The sequence below is a fragment of the Panthera onca genome, chromosome F2, assembly GCF_046562875.1.
Source record: "Panthera onca isolate mPanOnc1 chromosome F2, mPanOnc1 haplotype 2, whole genome shotgun sequence".
Lineage (NCBI taxonomy): Eukaryota > Metazoa > Chordata > Mammalia > Carnivora > Felidae > Panthera > Panthera onca.
Genome location: NC_138356.1, coordinates 290,278 through 313,147, shown reverse-complemented (window position 1 = coordinate 313,147; position 22,870 = coordinate 290,278). Strand labels below are relative to the sequence as shown.

The 22,870-nt window shown below is 36.7% G+C and overlaps 1 protein-coding gene and 1 long non-coding RNA gene across 7 annotated transcripts in view; one reads left to right on the top strand and one right to left on the bottom strand.

The window, feature by feature from the left end:
* Positions 1 to 4,267, top strand: part of LOC132664034 (uncharacterized) — a 71,668-nt gene extending 67,401 nt beyond the window's left edge. Inside the window, exon 5 of the long non-coding RNA XR_013553583.2 lies at positions 3,550 to 4,267. This is a non-coding gene — a long non-coding RNA (uncharacterized LOC132664034). The remainder of the gene's footprint in view (positions 1 to 3,549) is intronic.
* SPIDR (scaffold protein involved in DNA repair) overlaps positions 1 to 22,870 on the bottom strand; it is a 487,671-nt gene that overhangs the window by 348,471 nt on the left and 116,330 nt on the right. For 2 of the 6 annotated variants that reach the window (XM_060610480.3, XM_078441888.2), the window contains exon 1: positions 2,895 to 3,084. The exons of the other annotated variants lie outside the window; for them this stretch is intronic. The gene's annotated coding sequence lies outside the window, so the exon portion shown is untranslated. Of the gene's footprint in view, positions 1 to 2,894; positions 3,085 to 22,870 lie in introns of those variants that run through there. 6 annotated transcript variants of the gene reach the window in all.

Genomic DNA, 22,870 nt, shown 5'->3' with positions numbered 1-22,870 from the left:
CCAATGAGAGAGAGAGGGAGAGAGAAAGGGAGGTGGGGAGGAATGAGAGAGACAGTACAGTAAATCACCCAGATTCTGGTAGCTTGTCACCACATTCTCATCACTAAATGTGAGCTCTATGGCCCCCACATGGAATTGCTGCACAGAGCATGTTTCTGCTCTTCTGAATAACAAAATCAGAAAGTGAGTATCTTTTTAAATATTACAGGATAACGTGAATACCTATTATGCTTCCAAACATGCACATGGAACGTAGCCATCCAACAAGTGTTCTTCTTGAGACACTGCCAGAGGCTACGGCAGGGGACAAGGAAAAAAGAGAAATCAAGAAGTGAAGAGTCCGAAATATTTTTCTACCTAAATAAACAAAAAATCCTACCTGAAGCTTCTATGTCTTGTAATTCCTTTACAGTTACTTTTTTGCCACATGAATTAGCCTATAGGATTCCCCTAGGGCTTACTGTGACATGACCCCCAATAAACTCACTGCTTTGTCAGCTCATTGGGTAGAGAAGAAGACATGTGAGCCGACCACCTGAAGGTGGGACAGGATTTGGTCTATAATGGCGATCCCCGCCAGTAAAAAAGAACATGGGTAAAGATGGGTGGAAAGAGCCTGAATTTCCCTCAATTGTTTTATTTCTCAGGCTGAGTAGATTTGTGGGTGTTTTTCTTTTTACATTTTTTGTGTACCTAGTTCATTTCTTTAAAAAAAAAAAAAAAAGGAAAACCCAATGTATATTCTACAAATAGAATAAACCTGACATGGGGGCACCTTGGTAGCTCAGTCGGTTAAGTGTCCAACTCTCGATTTCAGCTCAGATCATGATCCAACAGTTCATGAAACTGAGCTCCAGTCGGGCTCCACACTGACAGCATGGAGACTGCTTGGGATTCTCTCCCCCTCTCTCTCCTCCTCCCCAACTTGTGTGTGCATGCCTGCCCTCTCTTTCCCAAAATAAATAAAATCAAGCTTAAAAAAAGAATCTAATATGGCTAACATGTAACTACAGAGCACAGAGGAAGACCTACTGGTCCGACTCCCACTAACGCTGTAATAGCATTTGAAATGGGAGCTTTGGATCCTGCTGCACATCACAATCACTGCTGGTCTTTAAAAACGCTGCAAGCAGTTCTGTCAGTACCATGCAAAAGAGGGAGGCCAACTCACTTCACAGCCTCTCAGGCACAACATCACAAGCTGTTTTCTGAGCCAGCAAGGCAGGCCTCTACTATGCCAACATCAGAGGAGTGTGCACGTACATGCACACTCATCCAGGCATGTATGCACACATACACTCCACACTGCACCCCCAGCACTCCACTTCCACATCTGTCAGGCTACAGGCTACAGAACTTCCATTACTGTTTTCTATAGTGGCTACACCACAAAAACTGAATTATTAATAAAATGACTTACTGCTATGACAAACTCCTGTAATACTTTATCATTTACAAGCACTTTCATCCTTATGTTGCCCCACCTGAACTTGACAAGGAGCTCTGATAGCAGACATTACTAGCCCCTTTTAGGGATGATAAAACTGAAGTCAGAGAGGTTATGAAACTGTGTAAGGTCACAGCACTAGTACTTTAGATACCTCCTTTTATGTAACTGTGGTCATTTCATTCATTTATCAGTTGTATTTTTTTAGTGTCATCAGTATCACTCATCACCTTTTTTTTGTTGTTCTTAAACGTTTTTATTTATTTTTTTGAGAGAGAAAGAGAGAGCAGGGGAGGGGCAGAGATAGAGGGAGGCAGAGGATCCAAAGCAGGCTCTGTGCTGACAACAGAGAGCCCAATGTGGGGCTTGAACTCACAAACCATGAGATCGTGCGAGCTGTAGTTGGAAGCTTAACCAACTGAATCACCCAGGCACTCCATTCATCACTTATTTTCAGTATTAAAAAGCACGAGGGCATTGTGAAAAAAATATATGTCTCCTCACCATAAACAATAAATGCTGGCTAATCAGCCTTATCCTACCATGAACGCAAACAACACCAAAGCCATGTTTATGATCTGACAGTACCAAGAACAAGGCTGATGGGCACCACAAGATATTTTAAAGCACAAGACAGGGCACCTTGGTGGCTCAGTTGGTTGGGCATCTGGCTCTTGACTTCGGCTCAGGTTATGATCTCACAATGGTGGGTTCAAGCTCTGTGTCAGACCACGCTGAGCACAGAGGCTACTTGGGATCCTCTCTCTCCCTCTCTCTCTCTGTCCTTCTCCCATTTGTGCTTGTGCACGCTCTCTCTCTCTCTCAAAAAATAAAAAAATAAATAAAATTTTAAAAAGCACAAGATGCAAACCAGCAACCAGTGGATAAGGCTTTGTTTTTAGTTTTTTCCCTAAAGAGTGTTTCACATGTGGTTTCTATTTTTCATTTGAACTAGTTACATGTAGAAATTGGGAGATTACACATACAGATCTGGATTGACAGATTCTCTTGAAATTGAGAGGATGTGGCAAAGCTGGAATCACATTCTTACAAAGCAACAGCTGACTGCAGCTTGTTCATGGTCCTTGTGCTCAGCCAGGGAGGCCCTCTGGACCCTCCTGGCTTGTACCAGCCACCTGGGTCCACAGGCATTCACAGGCTTCCTACCCTGGAACTTGTTCTTAAATAGTTAAAATGAATCAATAACAAACAAGGTGAGCAGAATAAACTTCTCCAGGCTTACAGAATTACAGTTTGAGGGTGATATCTGGCTTGGCTGCCTATGGACTACTGAGAAATAACTAGCCACATAGCAATGAAATGGAGCACCTGATTCTTACTGCCTGTCTTCTGGGAGAGCCAGTCTCTCCATTCCTGTAAAACAGAGTGATGAACCACTCCACCCTCTTTCAAACAGTTTTACATATATGCATACGTATATACATACAATATGGTATGAAAGTCAATCCTGATCACACTGTTATGGCTTGTTACTGAGGATCCATTTTTTTGGAGCAGGAAGGGTACCTGGGAGGATAAGGCTAGTGGTATATTCCAAAATGAGAACCACCATTCATGACATATTTTTGAGGCACAAAAGATATACGCAAAACACAATGACTGTATTTTCTTCAGAGAAGGGATGATCTCCACCCTAAATTACAGAACATTTATAAACTCTATAGGGTATAATGTTTTTTTTAAAAATTTTTTTTTTCAACGTTTTTTATTTATTTTTGGGACAGAGAGAGACAGAGCATGAACGGGGGAGGGGCAGAGAGAGAGGGAGACACAGAATCGGAAACAGGCTCCAGGCTCCGAGCCATCAGCCCAGAGCCTGACGCGGGGCTCGAACTCACGGACCGCGAGATCGTGACCTGGCTGAAGTCGGACGCTTAACCGACTGCGCCACCCAGGCGCCCCATATAGGGCATAATGTTACGTGATCAAAATCTCAAGTTTACCTACAGTGGTTACGGTCTAGGAAAATAGGAAAAATAATTAAAACAAATGCATACCCCACCCTCATCACTACAGAAAATATAAGACATAAAATCACTATCCTGTATTTATCACCTCTCTTTTCATTTTTGCCCCTGTAGGTGTACCCAAAAAGAAAGGCTCTCTCAGGCTCCGTTACAAAGTACTCTGGTACACAAAACTAGGACTTGGGACTCCTAAACAGCCTTGACCTGTGGTGTTTTTCAAAGAAGAGAAGTTGTTGAGGTTTGGAACTAATAGAATGTCCCAACAGAGTGGGACAGAAGTGATAGTGCTATGGTTAATAATATAAAATAGAACCACACTAAAATTTATAGAAGGTCTGAAACCTCTGTGGCTAATTCTCATCACCAGATATCTATGAAATCCCAGTCATACTAGACTTAGTATCTTAAAATGAAAATAAATTACACAAACATGTTACCGCTAATTATCTCCAGCTATATACTATAGTAAGCTTATTATGATTATGAATTAACAATACAGAAAAAATTCAATAAGATAGGTGTGTGCATCCTACATTATAACTTCTAAATGTAAACATCTATGGGCAGGACAAAAACCCACAAAAAAGAAAGGAACACAAAATCTTTAAAATTTTCCCACTGATCCATCAACTGATGAATGGATAAAGAAATTGTGGTTTATATACACAATGGAATACTACGTGGCAATGAGAAAGAATGAAATATGGCCTTTTGTAGCAACGTGGATGGAACTGGAGAGTGTGATGCTAAGTGAAATAAGCCATACAGAGAAAGACAAATACCATATGGTTTCACTCTTATGTGGATCCTGAGAAACTTAACAGAAACCCATGGGGGAGGGGAAGAAAAAAAAAAAAAAAAAAAAAAGAGGTTAGAGTGGGAGAGAGCCAAAGCATAAGAGACTGTTAGAAACTGAGAACAAACTGAGGGTTGATGGGGGGTGGGAGGGAGGGGAGGGTGGGTGATGGGTATTGAGGAGGGCACCTTTTGGGATGAGCACTGGGTGTTGTATAGAAACCAATTTGACAATAAACTTCATATATTGAAAAAAAAAATTTTTCCCAGTGAATATAAGGATCAAAATGTGAGCGCTCTTGACCTGAGAAATTGTTATCAGACAGTCTAAACCAATGCCACTCCATGTTTAGAGACAACTACAGACAGGGGAAAAAAAAGTGATTTTATTTAATCATTTTCATTTCATAAGACTGTTGGGGCTGGGGGTGGGTATAGGGAGTTCTAAGCCTCAAATCTTAATGTTGATTGATTAAATTAAGAACATTTGTGTTAGGTCCTGTCTCCTGCCACCACAGGAAAATGGGCCAAACTCAGGAGTAATTGCACATTGTAAAGCTATCATTTTATTTGTTTTGTTTTTTAATATTTATTGTTCACTCACTGTAGGCAACTTGCCAAGTCCTCAAAAATACAAAGCTTTACAACACACAATTTCACCATCAAGGACTATAGAGATGTATTAACTATAAAAACAATTCTGTGGAAACAAGTGGGAGAGAACAGTAATTTGGGTGAGAAAAAGATGACGCTGGAGGGTTTGGGATGGATATTTCAGCATAAGCAAAGATTCAAAGATGTCAATATATGATCCTCAAAAGAATCCCCTCTCCCTTAGCCCCCATGCCTGGAGCTATCTTTTACCTCTGCCTCTTCTATTTCTATTTTTGCCACTTCATACTTTCAGCTTATTCAACTCCTTCACCTCTAGTTCACCCACCTTTCTACCCGCTACAACTTTTCTGGGGGGCATTTTAGGAAAGCTACTTTGTATTTTAATGCTTTCAATTTAAAGCTATCACTTTTGATATACAATTATTTTGGGGAAACGTAAGATATTCTCTCAATATTTATGTCTTTAAAATTAAAAACATAAAAAAGGTCTGGCAAAAGCCCAATTTACTTGTCAACAGATTTGTTAAGTAAGGGTGGCAACTCGTCACTTCTTTTGGAGAACAAAGATTATCAGAATAAAACACATGTGAGTCACATGTATTTTAGTGACTAAATACACACAAATCTGCTTAAACCACAGATAAACATATTTATATTGAATGTTCTGTAATGTCATTTACTCACTTTCATGCACCTTTAAAACTCTGTATCAACACATGAGAGATCTTTCTTTTCTTTCTCTTTACTTCCTCCTCATTTCCTTCCCCATTTTTTTCAGAATTCCAAATTCCAGACTGCAAATTTCCTTCTTATAAGTGAAAAACAAAATAAAAGCACATATATATGGAAATGTGTTTGAGGCTCAATTTGCATTCCTTCTTAGACGTTCAGCTCAATAAAATAAAAGAACCAGAAATTGTATGGTAAGAAAGAAATGCTATCTTGATACTACAGAAAGAATGTAATCCATAACCACCGTGAAATGATGAAGAAAAAATAAAAGAAATTTGACTTAAGCAAATTTCCTCCTTCTCTTGACCTTCCTAAACCCCTCAACTTCGGTCATTCTTTCAGGTAGATACCCTAGAACCAAGTGGGATGTCTTGAAAAACTACCAGATATACACTGAGCAGAACACAGCACTGTCTCCCACACAGGCAAGATAAGCACAGCCAGTTTTGACACATAGCGAGGGAATGGGTGTTAGGACATGGAACCATGGTGGATGATTTTCCCTCCCTTAGATCCAAATAGCAAAATGTGCCAAGGGCCAGAAATTTGGATGGAAGAGTCTAAGTAAAAGATGAAGATAGAAAATTTAATGTGTCTCTTAGAAGCTTGGTTGATAAATTCATACTTTCCCCCCTATTCCTTAATTTCCTATTTATTTAAGAATTCAAAACCTTTTACATGAGCACTCAACTTAAACTGACTAGTAGAACACAGGAGATGCTTCTTCTTTTATGATCTAATTCAAAGATTCCATCCGTTGTTCTCATCTGCCCCTTACCAGCAGAGTAATATGCCAGGCAAGTTTTTAACTTGGGATATAGCCATGTTATCCAAGAGGCAAAATGAAGACAGTAATACTCATCTCAACAGGGTCACTGTGAAAACTGAATGACAAAATAGACGTAAAATAGATTCTGCAGCACCCTTACACAAAATATAAGTTTTTAAAACTGAAGTTTAGCATCCAAAATTTTCTAGGGCTTTATGCTGCTGCCCATGACAAATGTGTTGTTTGTTCAGTAATGTTTCTCATCAAAAAATTTTTTTCTGGAAATATAAGTTATACAGATCATAATCACACATTCAACCCATGGGATACATTAGCTTTGTTAATGAGCAGTCTACTTAAAATTTAATTATTACATAAAACCCTGTAATAGGTTTTCAAATCACTGAGCCATGTGATCATGCATGCTTATTACACACTCATTTCTTTAACTATTTTTCCTAATTGGGTACAGAATCTTTTTCCAGTTAATTTTTCTCATGGTTGAAAATTCTTATTATATCAGGATGCATATTTTAAGTATTCTCAACTGTGTATTGATGGACACTCAGAAGAAGCTGTCACTAAATGACAAATTATGTGCCCATGATAGCAACTTCAATCCCTTTACTTTGTAAAGTAAGGGATCATCCTCATTACAGGCATAAAATTATGATAAAAGTAGAGAAATTTAAAGGAATATAGAATAAAAAATATAATATCACCAATTCTATTTCCATAAGACTTGAATATTTAGGTACATTTAGTTATGTATGCTTTCACCATGTATGTAGGTATTTAACTCATGAGTATATAAGTCTTAAAAAATCACTGCCACTATCGATCTGCAAGCCTTGCCTCTACCTCACTTATTTATTCACTTATCCATGACGATGCTAGGCCATAAGAAACCTGCAGCCTAGCTGGGAAGAAAGGCAGGTAGAGCAATGATCACTGGAAGCTATGACAAAGTGCACTGTGGAAGCAGGAAGAGTACTAGGGTGATGAAATACCCAAATCCTAACTCTCAACTAACAACTACACTGTGTCTCATAATATACTCTTTCCAATATTTACCACTCTAAGATTTTCTGAGAAATTCGCGCATATTCAATCTACATAAAAAATATTTAATGTTGTTCGGAGGTACTTAAAAGTACAATAAATGACTATTTTTGCCAAAGGAAGACTTAACGGGCAAAAAAATTTCTTCTTATCAAGCTTCACTGGAAGCCCAGCCAACATAACCCATTGCAAAACAATGCCCCAAAGAAATGTTCATTTTATAGCTTTTTGATAACATGTTTGGTTTTAAATACTTAACATGTGTCTGTAAAAGTATATGTTTATGATTTATTTGCTTTATGTATTCTTTATACTATAGAATAGGTTCCCAGACCTAACTGTTCCATCATTACAACTCTGACCTATGACCATTACCCACTGACTAGCCAGGTTATGATGAGTACACAGTGAGCAGCTGAGGACAGGCATCCTGCCAGATTTTAGAAAAGCATTAATGAATAAGAAAGACAGTGATTAATCACAAAAAAAGAAACATTATCAGACATTAGCGAAGAAATCACATATTCCAACAGACACTAAGGCCTTCTTTAAAACCTTCATCAGTATCCACACAAACTAATCACCTTGGTTACATGTTGCAATGAATAGGAAAAAAGTTATCTTCTGATGATCTAATGAGCTAGTTATACGGCAAGATATGTTTGTTCACTCATTTACACATATGCAAATTAAATATTTGGGGAAAAAATTAGATCAAATATGTATAATTTTCGTGCAAAACTGTTCTAATCTTTAGCTTCCTATATACTTACTGCATACTGAACACAACAGAGTGAATGCATTTCTGTGATTGGAAAACAGATAGTAAATGAGAAAAATAATGAGAAAGAACCATTCCTTCCAATAAATGAAGAAATGAATAAAATACTTTTAATATATCTTGATGATATACATCTGTTATCAGGCACTGCATTTTTCCTGCTTCTTAATCCACCTTTCCTAATTTTTAATTCATATATGTGACTGAGAAAAGCACTTTCTGAATATATGTTTTCTTCGGTGGTAAAACCGAATACCTTAAATGACACAGCAGAGTCCATACAGTGTGTAGCATATACTTGTCTGGTATGGTTAAGTGAGTCGTGGTATTTCAGTGCTATCAGTATCAAGCACTGTTTGCAATCTGAAATCTTAAAACAAAAAAAACATATCCCTGAAAAATAAAACAATCCTCCAGATTCACCTACCATGCAAAGACAAGAGGAGCATTCCTCACTCTGTTCAGAACCTACATTGAAACTTATCTGAATGAACTTGGCCCTGGCTGGCAGCAAGACAGCAATTTTCATCACTGAATGACTTAACAGAACACTGTGTTCCTGACACAGGCACACACAAAAAAAAGGTGCTGAGATCCATGCATGCTAAAAAGAACCTCAGCTTACATTTTAAACATAATTTTTTAAATATAATTTAACTTTTAAATATAATCATAAAATTATGATTTTTAAATTCATAAATTTTTAAATATAATCATAAAAGATACTTAAATATGATTAGTAATTTTCAGTGTTTGGTACGTATTTATTTCAGGTAACTGTTTTATCCTTACTCCATTTGGGTCACTTTCAGTGTTTCCCTGGACAATCACCGGAACCCTCCCCCAACCACAACGAGCCCATGCTCTGGCCTTCCTCCTGCACTTCATCCTCTAATAACGTACCTGGAAAATTCCAAAGCACACTGAGCTGGCATATTAGGGAGGGACAGCAAGTAAATCCAGAAACAATGTATTGAGTCACTTCCGCAAAAAGCCCTGAAGAAAGATGTGGGCCACAGTTCTTTCTCTCACGCGATGTAGTCAAAACAGGTAAGAGTAGTAAAGTTACGTCATTCCCAAACAGGTTATGTTAAATCATCTGCAAAGGCAAGATGCAACTAAAACACAATTTGGCAGGGAGTCTATACACTTTCTCTGTGAAAAAAAAATTAGTCTTTTTCTTTAATTTTTGCCATCCTCCTTTTCTCCTGCTCCAAAATCCAGCTCTCCAAAAATGCCATCCAGTATACCACTAGGATAGTTGACTCTCATCCTTGGCTAAAAGCAGTCCACACTCACCTCATACTTTGGGGGAAAGCTACCCATGTCCTAGTGTGTTCAGAGTGAACAAGACTGAAACCACAAAACTGTCAGCAGTCTACACAAAGTAACTAACAAAATGACAAACGTTTGGTTTTTTTCACCCTTAAACAACTTAGTTTTCAGTCTTACTTCTTTACTACTTCTACAGGCCTCAGACCTGTGTAATTAACACATATTTGGAGGGAAAATATTTCAAAGTCATACAAATATATCCTGTTTCTCATTAATTTTAACACTCATTGATGGATCTTGCCTTCAGCAATTATTACTGTCATAAACTAAAGGATGATTTTCTATTTCCTTCATTCCTTCTACATTTGTTGGAATTCTTCTCTAAGGAAAAGCTGGGTTTTTTTACTGTTAATTTATTCAATCATGTATCTGTATCAATATGTATTCATGGATATTTATTTTATTTTGTGGGTTATAATCCAATATTATCATTCTTTATTTCATTGCTCCAATCATTCCAGCTTTGGCCCCACAAAACACTTTCAGATTAAATGGGTCCTTTGGATCTTCCCCTCCCAACGTTTTCTGAACACTTCCTTATTTCCTGATAATACAAGATGTGTCAGGCATTTTTTATATTTTCTCTGCCATGGTCACAGCTCCATTTTACCAAGTAGCCCTCGTTTGATTCACTGGAGTATGCTTTTGGAATCCAAGAGCTAGGCACTAAGTGTGCTTGTTGCTCACTGCTTCTACGCCCCCTCAGTGGACAGACATAGGAAAGTAAACATACATTTATTTGTACATTGCTTGCTTAAATATGTCTACCTGTACGTATATATGTATATGTGTGTGTATATAAAGCACATAAGTTCACACTGATAGACTGAACTCCAATACAGCACCACAGAATTCATTTTAGTATTTCCCATTGCTTATCTGTAACTTCATTCTTCCCTGGCTCTCAGTTTCTACATTGTGATATATATTTACTTATTTGTTCAAACAACAGTACATATGCAACGTGCTTTCAAAACTGCTAAGCCATGAAGCTATGAGAAACAAATTTACCAACTAGAATAACATGCTTGTATATAGTTTTTTGTCTTTAGCCTTACAGAAGTTCACCCAAGACTGCTTTACAAAGTTACTTAGGTAAGCTTCCTTTTCCTCAAACCCTTCAGTGAAGTTATATCATCTACTACAGTCCATATCTGTCTTGAGTTCCCCCTGACATACCCCTTATTTCGTTGATTTATTTAAATGTGCATAGAGTAAAATTCACTCTTTGGGGTGCATAGTTCTGTAGGATTTAACAAAAGTATGTGTCCACTGTTACAGCACATAAAGGACAGTTCCCTAAAAGCTCATGTTGCCCCTTTGCCATCAATCCCTTAGTCTAACCTTTGTCAACCACTGATCTGTTTTCTATCATGACAAAATTATAATATACTTGGTTCTGACTTCTTTCACTTAGCAAAATACATTTAAGATTCATCCACATTGTTGCATGGATCAATAGGTTTTGTTTTGTTTTTTGTTTTTTGTTTTTTTTTTGTTTTTGTTTTCTTTTAACTGAGAATATTCCATTGGCTGAAGGACTTCTGGGCTAATTCCAGTTTGGGGAGGCTATGAGCAAAATTGCTCTGAACTTCCATGTTCAAGATTTTGTGAGAACCTAAGTTTTCAGTTCATCCGGGTAAATGCTTAGAATAAAGACTGCTGGGTCATATGGTGAGTATGTCCTTAACATGTATGTGTGTATGTGTTTATTTATTTGAAATGTTTGACATATAACATCATTAAATTTAAGATATACATGTTAATTTGATACATTTATGTACTGTAATGTAACTGTCATTGTAGCAATAGTTAGTACCTCTACTAAATCCCACACTTATAATTTCTTCTTTTTGTCATAGGAATAATCAAGATGTTAGTCACTTAGTAAGTTGATGATTATAATACAATATGGTTGTCTATTCACTAAACTGTGCATTAGATCTCCAGGCCTTATTTTTGATCTAGTTACAAGTCTGTACCTTTACACATGTCTCCTATTCCTCCATACTCCAGCTCCTGGTAACTACCATTTCACTCTGTTTTTGAGTTTAGGTTTTTTTAGATTCCACATATAGGTACTATCACGCAGTATTTGTATTTTTCTATCTGACTCATCTCACAGGCACAATGTCCTCAAGATCAATCCATGTTTTGACAAAAGGCAACATGTCCTTATTTCTTGTGGTTGAATAATATTCCATTGCATATATGATACCACATCCTCTTTATCCATTAAACTGTTTCATGGGTTAAGTTGTTTTCCATCTTGGCTACTGTGAATGCTTGAAGTAAACACTGGAGTGCAAATCTCTCTGATATTCTGTTTTCATGTCCTCTGGGTGTATACCTAGAAGTGGAATTATTGGAGCATATAGATTAATTTTAACTCTTTGAGGAATCTCCACACTGCTTTCCACAGTGGATGAAATAATTTACATTCCCATCAACAGTGTACAATGGCTCCCTTTTCTACACATCCTCACCAACACTTGTTATCTCTCATCTTTTTGATGACAGCTATTCTAACAGGTGTGAGGCAATAGCTCATTGCGCTATTTGATTTGCATTTTCCTGATGATTAGTATTCTTGGGCATCTTTTCATTACTTGTTAGCCATTTGAATGTCTTCTTTACTTGGAAAAATGTCTCTTTACTTCCTCTGCCCATCTTTTAAATCTAATTGGTTTCTGTTGTTGTTATTCTTGAGCTGTAGGAGTTATTTTTTATATTTTGGATATTGGCCCTTATCTGATGTGATTTGCAAATATTTTCTCCCATTCTGTAGGTAGCCTTTTCATTATGTTTAGTATTTCTTTTGCTGTGCTAAAACTTTTAAGTTTGAAGTAGTTCCAATTATTGATTTTTGCCCTCGTTATTTGTGCTTTTGGTGATATAGCCAAAAAATTGTCGCCAACCAATGCTTCTTCCCTGTATTTTTTTCAAAAAGTTTTATGGTATCAGGTCTTTTTTTTTTTTTTAATATTTATTCATTTTTGAGAGACAGAGACTGAGTGGGGTTAGAGAGAGGGAGACACAGAATCATAAGCAGGCTCCAGGCTCCAACCTGTCAGCACAGAGCCCGATGCAGGGCTCAAACTCACGGAGATCATGACCTGCGCCAAAGCCCAACGCTCAACCAACTGAGCCACCCAGGTGCCCCTGGTATCAGGTCTTATATGTAAGTCTTTGATCTATTTCAAGTTAATTTTTGTGAGAAGACAGGGATTCAATTTCATTTTTCAGCATGTGGCTATCCAGTTTTCCCAAATCTGTAAAAGAAACTATCCTTTCACCATTAGGTATTCTTGGCTCCCTTATGGAATATTAGTTGACTTATCTAATTATGGCCTCTCCATTCTGTTCCATTGGTATGTGCCTATATTTATGCTAATACCATAGTGTTTTAATTACTAAATGTTTCTAGTATAGTTTGAGATCAGGAAGTGTGATGCTTCTGGCTTTGTTCTTCTTTCTCAGGATTGCTTTGACTATTCAGGGTCTTGCTCCATACAAATTTTCGGAAATTTTTTTTCTGTGAAGAATTCCATTGAATTTTGATAGAAATTGTGTTGCATCTATAGATGACCTTAGAGAGTATGGACATCTTCACAATATTAATTCTTCCTACCTAGGAACACAAGATGTCTTTCTACCTGTTTTTGTCTTTTTTTTGATTTCTGTAAACAGCTTTCTTGTCTCATCTTTCATTTCCTTGGTGCAATTATTCATAGATATATCATGTGTTTTGGTGCTATTGTGATGGGATAGTTTTATTTCTTTTGCAAATGTTTCATTATTAGTATATAGAAATGCAACAGATTTCTGTATGTTGATTTTGTATTCTGCAAGATTACTAAATTCATTGTTTTGTTCCAACAGTTTTTTGGTTGTGTCTTTGGGATTTTCTACACATAAAAATAATGTCATCTGCAAATAATGACAAATTTACTTCCTCCTTTTCAATTTGGATACTGTTTATTTCTTTGTGTTGCCTAACTGCTCTAGCTAGGGCTTCCAGTACTATACTGAATAACAGTGGTAAAAGCTGTCTTCATCCTAACATTGGAGCTTTTCACCACTCAGTATGATGTTAGTTGTGGGCTTGCTGGCCTTTATTATACTGAGGTATGTTCCCTTTATACATACTTTGTTGGGAGTTTTTATCATAAATGATGTTGTATTTTGTGAAATGCTTTTTCTGCATCTACTGAGATGATTGTCTGATTTTTGTCTTTCATTTCATTATTGATTTACTAATCTGCATATGTTGAACTATCCTTCCATCCTAGGGATAAATCCCACTTCGTCAAGATGTACAATCTTTTTAATGTGTTTCTGAATTTAGTTTGCTGTATTTTGTTGAGAATTTTTACATCTACACTTATCAGGGATATTGGTTCATAACTTTTTTATATTGTCCATATCTGGCTTAGTGTTAGGGTAATGCTTGTCCTCACAGAATAACATTGGAAGCATCCTTTCCTCTTCAATTTTTTGGAAGAGTTTTAGTAGGTTTGGCATTAATTCTTTTAAATGTTTGGTAGAATTTGCCAGTGAAGCTATCTGGCCCTAAGGTTTTCTGTGTTGTGAAATTTTTGATTATGGCTGTAATCTCTTTATTTGTTATTGGTCTGTTCAGATTTTCCATTTCTTCCTGATTCAGTCTTGGTAGGTTTGCTGAGACATATCAGTTTCTTCTAGGCTATCTGATTTCTGTCATATAATCATTCATAGTAGTCTCTTAAGACCTTAGTTATTTCTTTTTTTATTTAAAAACATTTTTTTACTGTTTGTTTATTTTTGAGAGAGGGAGAGACAGAGTACGAGTGGGGGAGGGGCAGAGAGAGAGGGAGATACAGAATCCAAAGCAGGCTCCAGGTTCTGAGCTGTCAGCACAGAGCCTGATGTGGGGCTTGAACCATGATCTGAGCTGAAGTCAACTGCTCAACTGACTGAGCCACCCAGGTGCCCCAGGACCTTAGTATTTCCGTAGTATCAGTTATATAATGCTCCCAATTTCACTTCTAATTTTATTTACATGCATACCTCATTATATTGCACTGCATTTTATTGCACTTCACAGATACTGCATTTTTTAAAGATTGAAGGTCTGTGGCAATCCTCTGTCAAGCATCTATTGGCACCATTTTTCCAAAAGCATTTGCTCACTTCATATCTTTGTGTCACATTTTAGTAATTCTCACAAATTCAACCTTTCTCATTAGTTATAGTTTTTACAGTGATCTATAATACTGATTACGACTCACTGAAAGCTCACATAATGATTAGCAACTTTTAGCAATAAAGCATTTTTAAATTAAGGTATGTACAGTTATTTTAGACATAATGCTATTTATTGCACATTACACTGCCAGTATACTGCAAACATAACGTTTATATAAATATCTTGAGAAATCAGAAAACTCATTTGACTCACTTAATGGCAATATTGGTTTTATTGCGGTGGTCTGGAACCAACGTTGCAATACCTCTGAGGTATATCTTTATTTCAGTCTTCTCCTTTTCTTACTCTAGCTTAAGTTTTGTCAATTTTATCTTTTCACAGAACCAGCTCCTTAGTTTCACTGGTCCTTTCAATTATTTTTCTGACCTTTATCTCATTTATTTCTGCCATGCTATTTATTATTTCCTTCCTTATGCTAACTTTGGCTTAATTTGTTTTTATCTAGTTCTTTGAGGTACAAAATTAGGTTGTTTATTTGAGATCCTTCTAATATTTAACATATGCACGTTGCCATAAACTTTTATTTCAGAACTGCTTTTGTAGCATCCTACAGGTATTGGTGGTTGTGTTTCTATTTTCGTTTATTTTGAGATAATTTTTTTGGTTTCTTCTTTCACTCACTGGTTGTTCAAAAGTGTGTTTAGTTTCAACATACTTGTAGACTTTCAAACTTTTCTCTTGTCAATTTCTAGTTTCTTTCCAATGTTGTCTGAAAAAATAATTTGTATGATTTCGGTCTTCTTAAATTTGCTAAGACTTGTTTTGTGTCCCGTCATTATGATCTTAGAGAATGTTATGTGCACTTGTGGGGACTGTGCATTCTGTTGCTGTTGGGTGAAATGTTCTTTACATGCCTGTTAAGTCCATTTGGTCTAAAGTATGTTTCAATTCCAATGTTTTCTTGTTGATTTTCTGTCTGGATGATGTATTCATTGTTAAAAGTTAGTGAAGCCCCGACTATTATTGTATTGTTGTTTATTTCTCCCCTCCAATCTGTTAGTATTTGCTTAATATATTTAGGTGCTTTGAGGCTGGGAGGATATAAAATTATACCTTATATAACGAAACTTTTATTGTGATAAAATGTCCTTTGTCTCATTATCATTTTTGGCTTTAAATATATTTTGTCTGACAGAACTTTGGCTACTCCACTTTCTTTGATTTCCACTTGCATGGAATACCTTCTTGCATTCCTTCACTTTGAGCTTATGCGTGTCTTCAGAGCTGAAAAGGCAGCAAATGGTTGGGTCTTGTTTTTTGTTTTGTTTTGTTTTTTACTCTTCCAGCCACTCTGTTCCATTTGATTGGTGAATTCAATCCATTTACATGTAGAATGATTACTGATACATCAAGAATTACTACTACCATCTAATTGTTTCCTTTCTGGTTGCCTTATAGCTCCATTTGTTCTTTCTCCCTCTGTAACTTTGTAAATTGGTGGCAAGCTCTGTCCCCCACCTCTGGTGGGTTTTGTTTGTTTGTTTGTTTTTTGGTTTATGTTTTGTGAATCCACTCTTAGATTGTTGCTTTGTGGTTACCATGAGGTTTACATAGAACCTCTCAAAATAAAACAGTCCAGTTTATGCTGAAAGCAACATATCTTCACTTGCTCATAAAATCTTCATCCTTTTATTCCTCCCCTTTCATATTTTTGATGTCACAATTTACCTCTTTTTATACTGTGCATTTGTTAACAAATTATAGTTAACTGTAGTTATTTTTAAGACTCTTTGCCTTTAATCTTATACTATAGTTAAGTTGTTAATACATTAACCTATTACAGTATTGGAATTTTCTAATCTGACTATATTTTCATCTTTACTAGCATGTTGTATACTTTCATATATTTTCTTGTTGAGTAGTATCTTTTTTATTCCATTGGAAGAGCTCCTTTCAGCTTTTATTTTAAGGCAGTTCTAGTGGTGATGAACTCCCTCAGCTTTTGTTTCTCTGAGAAAGTCTTTATCTTTCATATCTGAAGGATAACTTTACTAGATAGAGTACTGGTGGCTGTGAATTTTTGTCTTTCATCACTTTGAATATGTCAGTCCTCTCTCTTGGCCTTCATGGTTTCTGCTGACATATCTACTGATAACCTAACAGGGATTCCTTTGTAGATTATACTCTTTCCCCCTACTTCTCCCCAGCTGGCTTTAGTAGGCTTTATCTTCGATTTTTAGTAGTTTCATTACGATATGTCTTGGAGAAGGTCTTTTGGCATTAATAATCTATTAGCTTCTTGAACTTAGATGTTCAAGTCTTCCCCCAAGCTTGCGAAGTTCTCAGCTATTATTTCCTTAATTAAATGTCTACCCCCTTCTTCTCATCTCCTTCTGGAATCCTAATTATTTTGATGTTTGCCTTTTGATTGAGTCCCATAAAATCACACAGGCTTTCTTCATTCATTTTCATTCTTTTCTCTTTGTTCTCTTCTAACTAGTTCTTACTAAATTCCTACCCTATAATTCCTTTATTCAATTTTCCATTTGCTCTACTTTATTACAGACACTAGTTATTGTATTGTCCACCTCATTCACAGAGTTCTTCAGCTCCAGAATTGGCTATTGGTTCTTCTTTATGGTTTCTACCTCTTTTGTAATGAGTTCATTTCTTCTTCCTAATGTCATTGAATGGTCTTTCTGAGTTTTCTTGTACCTTGCTGAATTTCTTCAATACAGTTATTTTTAATCCTTTATAAACTAGGTTATAGTATTTTGTATGTTTGGGTTCAGTTAGAAAATTATTGATATCTGGCACAAAAACAGACACTCAGATCAATGGAAGAGAATACAGAACCCATAAATGGACCCACAAACATATGGCCAACTAATCTTTGACAAAGCAGGAAAGAATATCCAATGGAATAAAGACAGTCTCTTCAGCAAGTAGTGCTGGGAAAACTGGACAGCAACATGCAGAAAAATGAACCTGGACCATTTTCTTACACCATACACAAAAATAAACTCAAAATGGATGAAAGACCTCAATGTAAGACAAAAGCCATCAAAATCCTTGAGGAGAAAGCAGGCAAAAACCTCTTTGATCTTGGCCACAGCAACTTCTTATTCAACACATCTCCAGAAGTAAGGGAAACAAAAGCAAAAATGAACTATTGGGACCTCATCAAAATAAAAGGCTTCTGCACAGCAAAGGAAACAATCAGCAAAACTAAAAGGCAACTGATGAAATGGGAGAAGATATTTGCAAACAACCTATCAGATAAAGGGTTACTATCTAAAATCTATGAAGAACTTATCAAACTGAACACCCAAAAACCAAATAATCCAGTGAAGAAATGGACAAAAGACATGAATAGACACTTCTCCAAAGAAGACATCCAGATGGCCAACCGACACATAAAAGAAAAAAATGCTCAACCTCAGTCATTATCAGGGAAAAACAAATCAAAACCACAATGAGATACCACCTCACACCTGTCAGAATGACTAATATTAACAACTCAGGCAACAACAGAAGTTGGCGAGGATGTGGAGAAAGAGGATCTCTTCTGCACTGCTGGTGGCAATGCAAATTGGTGCAGCCACTCTGGAAAACAGTATGGAGGTTCCTCAAAAAATTAAAAATAGAACTACCTTACGACACGGCAACTGCACTACCAGGTATTTATCCAAGGGATACAGGTATGCTGTTTCAAAGGGGCACATGCACCCCAATGTTTATAGCAGCACTACAACAATAGCCAATATATGGAAAGAGCTCAAATGTCTATCGATGGATGAATGGATAAAGAAAATATTATATATGTATATGTATATATATATATATACATATACATATATATATTTACATATATATACACACACACATACACACACACACACACACACACACATACAAACAATGGAGTATTATCTGGCAATCAAAAAGAATGAAATCTTGCCATTTGCAACTACGTGGATAGAACTAGAGGGTATTATGCTGAGTGAAATTAGTCAGAGAAAGACAAATTTATGACTTCACTCAAAGAGGACTTTAAGACACAGAACAGATGAACACAAGGGAACAGAAGCAAAAATAATATAAGGGGACAAAACATAAGAGACTCTTAAATATGGAGAACAAACAGAGGGTTACTGGAGAGGTTGTGGGAGGGGGGGATGAGCTAAATGGGTAAGGGGCATTAAGGAATCTACCCCTGAAATCATTGTGGCACTATATGCTAACTAACTTGGATGTAAATTAAAAAAATAAAATTTTTAAAAATTAAAAATTTAAAAATTTAAAAATATAAAAATAAATAAAATACATTGGAAAAAAGAAAATTAATGACATCTGGTGATTACATAGATCCCCCCCTTTTTTTTCAGTACCTTATATTTTTGTGTTGCTGTTTTCACACTCTAAGTATCTTTATTGGGGGAGGTACCTGGCTGGCTCAGTCTTGACCTTGGGGATGATAGTTTGAGCCTCATGTTGGGTGTAGAGACTACTAAAAAATAAAATCTGAAAAAAAAATTTCAATAAATAAATAAAATAAAGTGTCTTTGTTGGTTATCTTTAGATTAGGTTTCTGTTTCTTGGTGTTGCTTCACTGGGGTTTCCTGGATTTATCATGGATAGATCTACTCCACTCTTCTTGCTCCCTCTTGTGGCAGAATTTCTAACTTTTGTGTTTCTTCCAGTTCTTATAACTCAGCAGCCTGGCTGCAAGAAATCTCTTTATTTTTCAGAAGGCAGTGTATAGCCCAAATTTGCGGTTTCCCCCCCTGCCCACTAACCCTGGTTGATTTTTCTGATACCTGCTTTCTTTTTTTTAATGTTTATTTATTTTTGAGACAGAAAGAGAGAGACAGAGCATGAGTGGGGGAGGGGCAGAGAGAAAGGGAGACACAGAATCTGCAGCAGGCTCTAGGCTCTGAGCTGGCAGCACAGAGCCCAATGTGGGGCTTGAACCCACGAACCGTGAGATCATGACCTGAGCCGAAGTCGGACGCTCAACCAACTGAGCCCCCCACGCGCCCCTGATACCTGCTGTTATTGCCACACTTACAAGTACATTTCAAAGAGTTGGCTGCATAGTTGGGGAAGGTGTGGGTTTAGCACTCAGGGCACTGGGGGTGACTGTGTGCCTGGTGGGGAGACCCTCAAGTGGAATACTTCATAAAAGCTGGTGGGGAATTCCCACTTAAGTACTGAAGCAAATAACAAGAACTACGTTCATTGAATACTCTGTGATATTCTTACCTGCTTCCTTCTCTTTCTCCTCCCTCCCCTCTCACCATGGAGGTCCTGCCTCAAAGTAAGGGTGCCTGTATAGAGAAATGGGTTTAACTGGCTGCAACACACACAACTGGGATAGCTGTGTATTCACTCACCATTTCACACCACCTCTACATAAGTCTCCACTTCCAGACAGCTTACCAGTGTCACCTTGAGGAGAGAGGAGGCTCTGGCAGAGTACCTGTCCTTTGCATGCAAACTTGTCTCTATACAGCTCTGACACTGTGCTGGAATGTCCTCTCAAGCAGACAAAATTTCTACAAATGTTTTTTTGCTCATGGGCATCTGCCTAGGTAAGCAGTCTCCAGATTTTTTCCCTGGCCAGGCAAGTCAGAATGGGGCACATGCACTGACTATCTTAGATCCATAGTCCTTACGGAGGTCTTGTTTATTTTCAGATGCACAGGTGGGCTAGAAATCTCCCAGGGCCCTGGGCATGGGTGCTGGAGGCACTTGTGCTTGTGAATGGATGTCTAATTACCTGTTAAAATAATTTGTTAAAATTATTTTGTTAAAAGTAAGGAAGAATGACCCATATGCCCATGGTGCTGACATTACTCATTAATATATCCTTAACTTTGTAAGAAACTGCCATAGTGTTTTCCAATATAGCTGTATGACTTTGTATTCCCAAAAGCAATGTATGAGCACTCCAGTAACTCCTCAGTCTCATCAGCATTATGTGTTGTCAGTTTTTCTGGTTTTTATTGGTTTTTCAGCCATTCTAACACATGTGTTGTAGCAAGTGTATTTTACACATGTGAAATCACATATATGAATCTTATATCTTATTTTCTCCTAGAGAATCAGAAGTTCAGATAACACTGTATCAGCATTCCTATGAGGCAACAACCAGTTAGAACTACTGCTACCTTTATATAAACATATTCTTTCCATTATATCACAACCCTACCACTCCCAATTGTCTATGTCAGTCTGCTTCACATATTCAAGTTATCTGTCTGATCTGCATTGCCACCTGAGTTTGAGACCCACATACAAGTATTGGTGGAAGTCTAGTGTGCCACACCCAGCCAAATCCCCAAAACTTAAATCCACATACTCAGGTCCCTTCACAATCTTGTCCCAAACCACTTTTATAATTTCATCTTGTAACATCTCCATCCTAGAATCTTATACTCTAGCTTGCAATGATACATAAATATACTTCTCAATCCCTAACTCTTATGCCTCTGAATCCCATATTTCCTACTTTATGAAATCTTGCTCAGTCTTCAAATCTAACTCTGTTTCCTCTCTGAATTCACCTAGTTTCTGCACATTTCTTTTGATGGCTGGGACCTTAATAAGAATCAATTTATTAAAAAAGTTATTTCTCAAATGCTGTACAATTGCTTTCAAATTTAAACTTTCACTTAAACCAGTAATCCTCAACCATAATATGATGTAGGATGTGGTCAACAGCAGTGAAGTAATGTAAGATACAGCCATTATTAATATAGTTCAAAGGTTTACATTTGTCCCCTTATTTAAGAAATTAGAATAGAATCACATCACATATTCTCCCTTACATTCCAACAGGCTTTCTTGAGTAACAAAGTCAGGCATGAATTATTAGCTAGTACCAGGAACGCACATAACTTTGAAAGTATGGTACATAAATTATATTAAGTGTTATCCTTCATATGTATCAAATTTAAAAAGTAGTTTAGAACCACCATTCTTAGCCATTATACTATAAACATTTCCACAAGTAATCCATTTCCATTCAGAGTTTCTTCTTGGGAATATGTAAATTCTCTTTGTTATAATTTACTTAATCTCTCTTCATTCAAATTTCATTCTTTAAGATGGGGATGATAATAATAGCAAAGTTCCTGGATTATTATTAAAAAAAAAAAAACAACAAATAATATACATGAAATGACCTAGCAGAGTGTTTGCTACAGACAGATTAAATATGTAATAAATGTACTAGGAGCATTTTATTTTCCCTCCACTTCATCAATTCATTGATTCAGTCAACATTTGCTGAGTGTCAACCACATGTCAATCTCTGTGCTAGGTATTAAGAATGACAAATAAAACAAGGGTCAGACTAATGAAGGGATTTAATCTCTTCCTGAATACAAAAAAATCTAACTCTCAAATACCTGGAAGCCAAAAATAGTGGAGATAATAAGACCACTTTTATTTTCCTCTTTATTTCTTAGTTTTAATACCATCATCAAATTTTTATATTGGAAATAATTTATTTAGGGAAACCTGTACAGTGAAGATACTATATCCACAAATACTATAAAGCAGTTTTAAAAAGTGAAGAAAACAAAGATCTAACCTAACAAAAAACAAATCAAGGCTACAATCTTTAAAACATTTCCTAATTGAGGAATTAACAATAGATAGCATAGCATCCACTTAATTAGACATAATATCAAATTACTAGCATAACAAAGTTAGGATAGCTAGATAATGATCCTGGAGTGCATATGCCTTAACAATTTCCAATCAATGGAACCCTAGATGAAACCAATAAATGTATTCTTTACAACTTACCTATACATTCTGAAATGTCTGTTCATAAGTATGACCAGTCTGGTTTTATGAACATGAAAGGATTAGGCCCACAATATTATGTTAATACACTATTGCCTAATGGTAGAAAGGAAAGGTAGGCAAGAGAGACATCTGCACTAAAGATAAGTAAATATTGCAAAGCCAGGAGGCATAAGAAAGGCTGTTATTGCCCCAGGGGCACCTGGGAGGCTCAGTCGGTTAAGCATCCGACGACTCTTGATTTCCGCTCAGGTCATGAACTCGTGGTTTATGAGACCAAGCCCCACATCAGGCTCCATGCTATCAGTATGGGATTCTCGCTTGGGATTCTTGCTCTCCT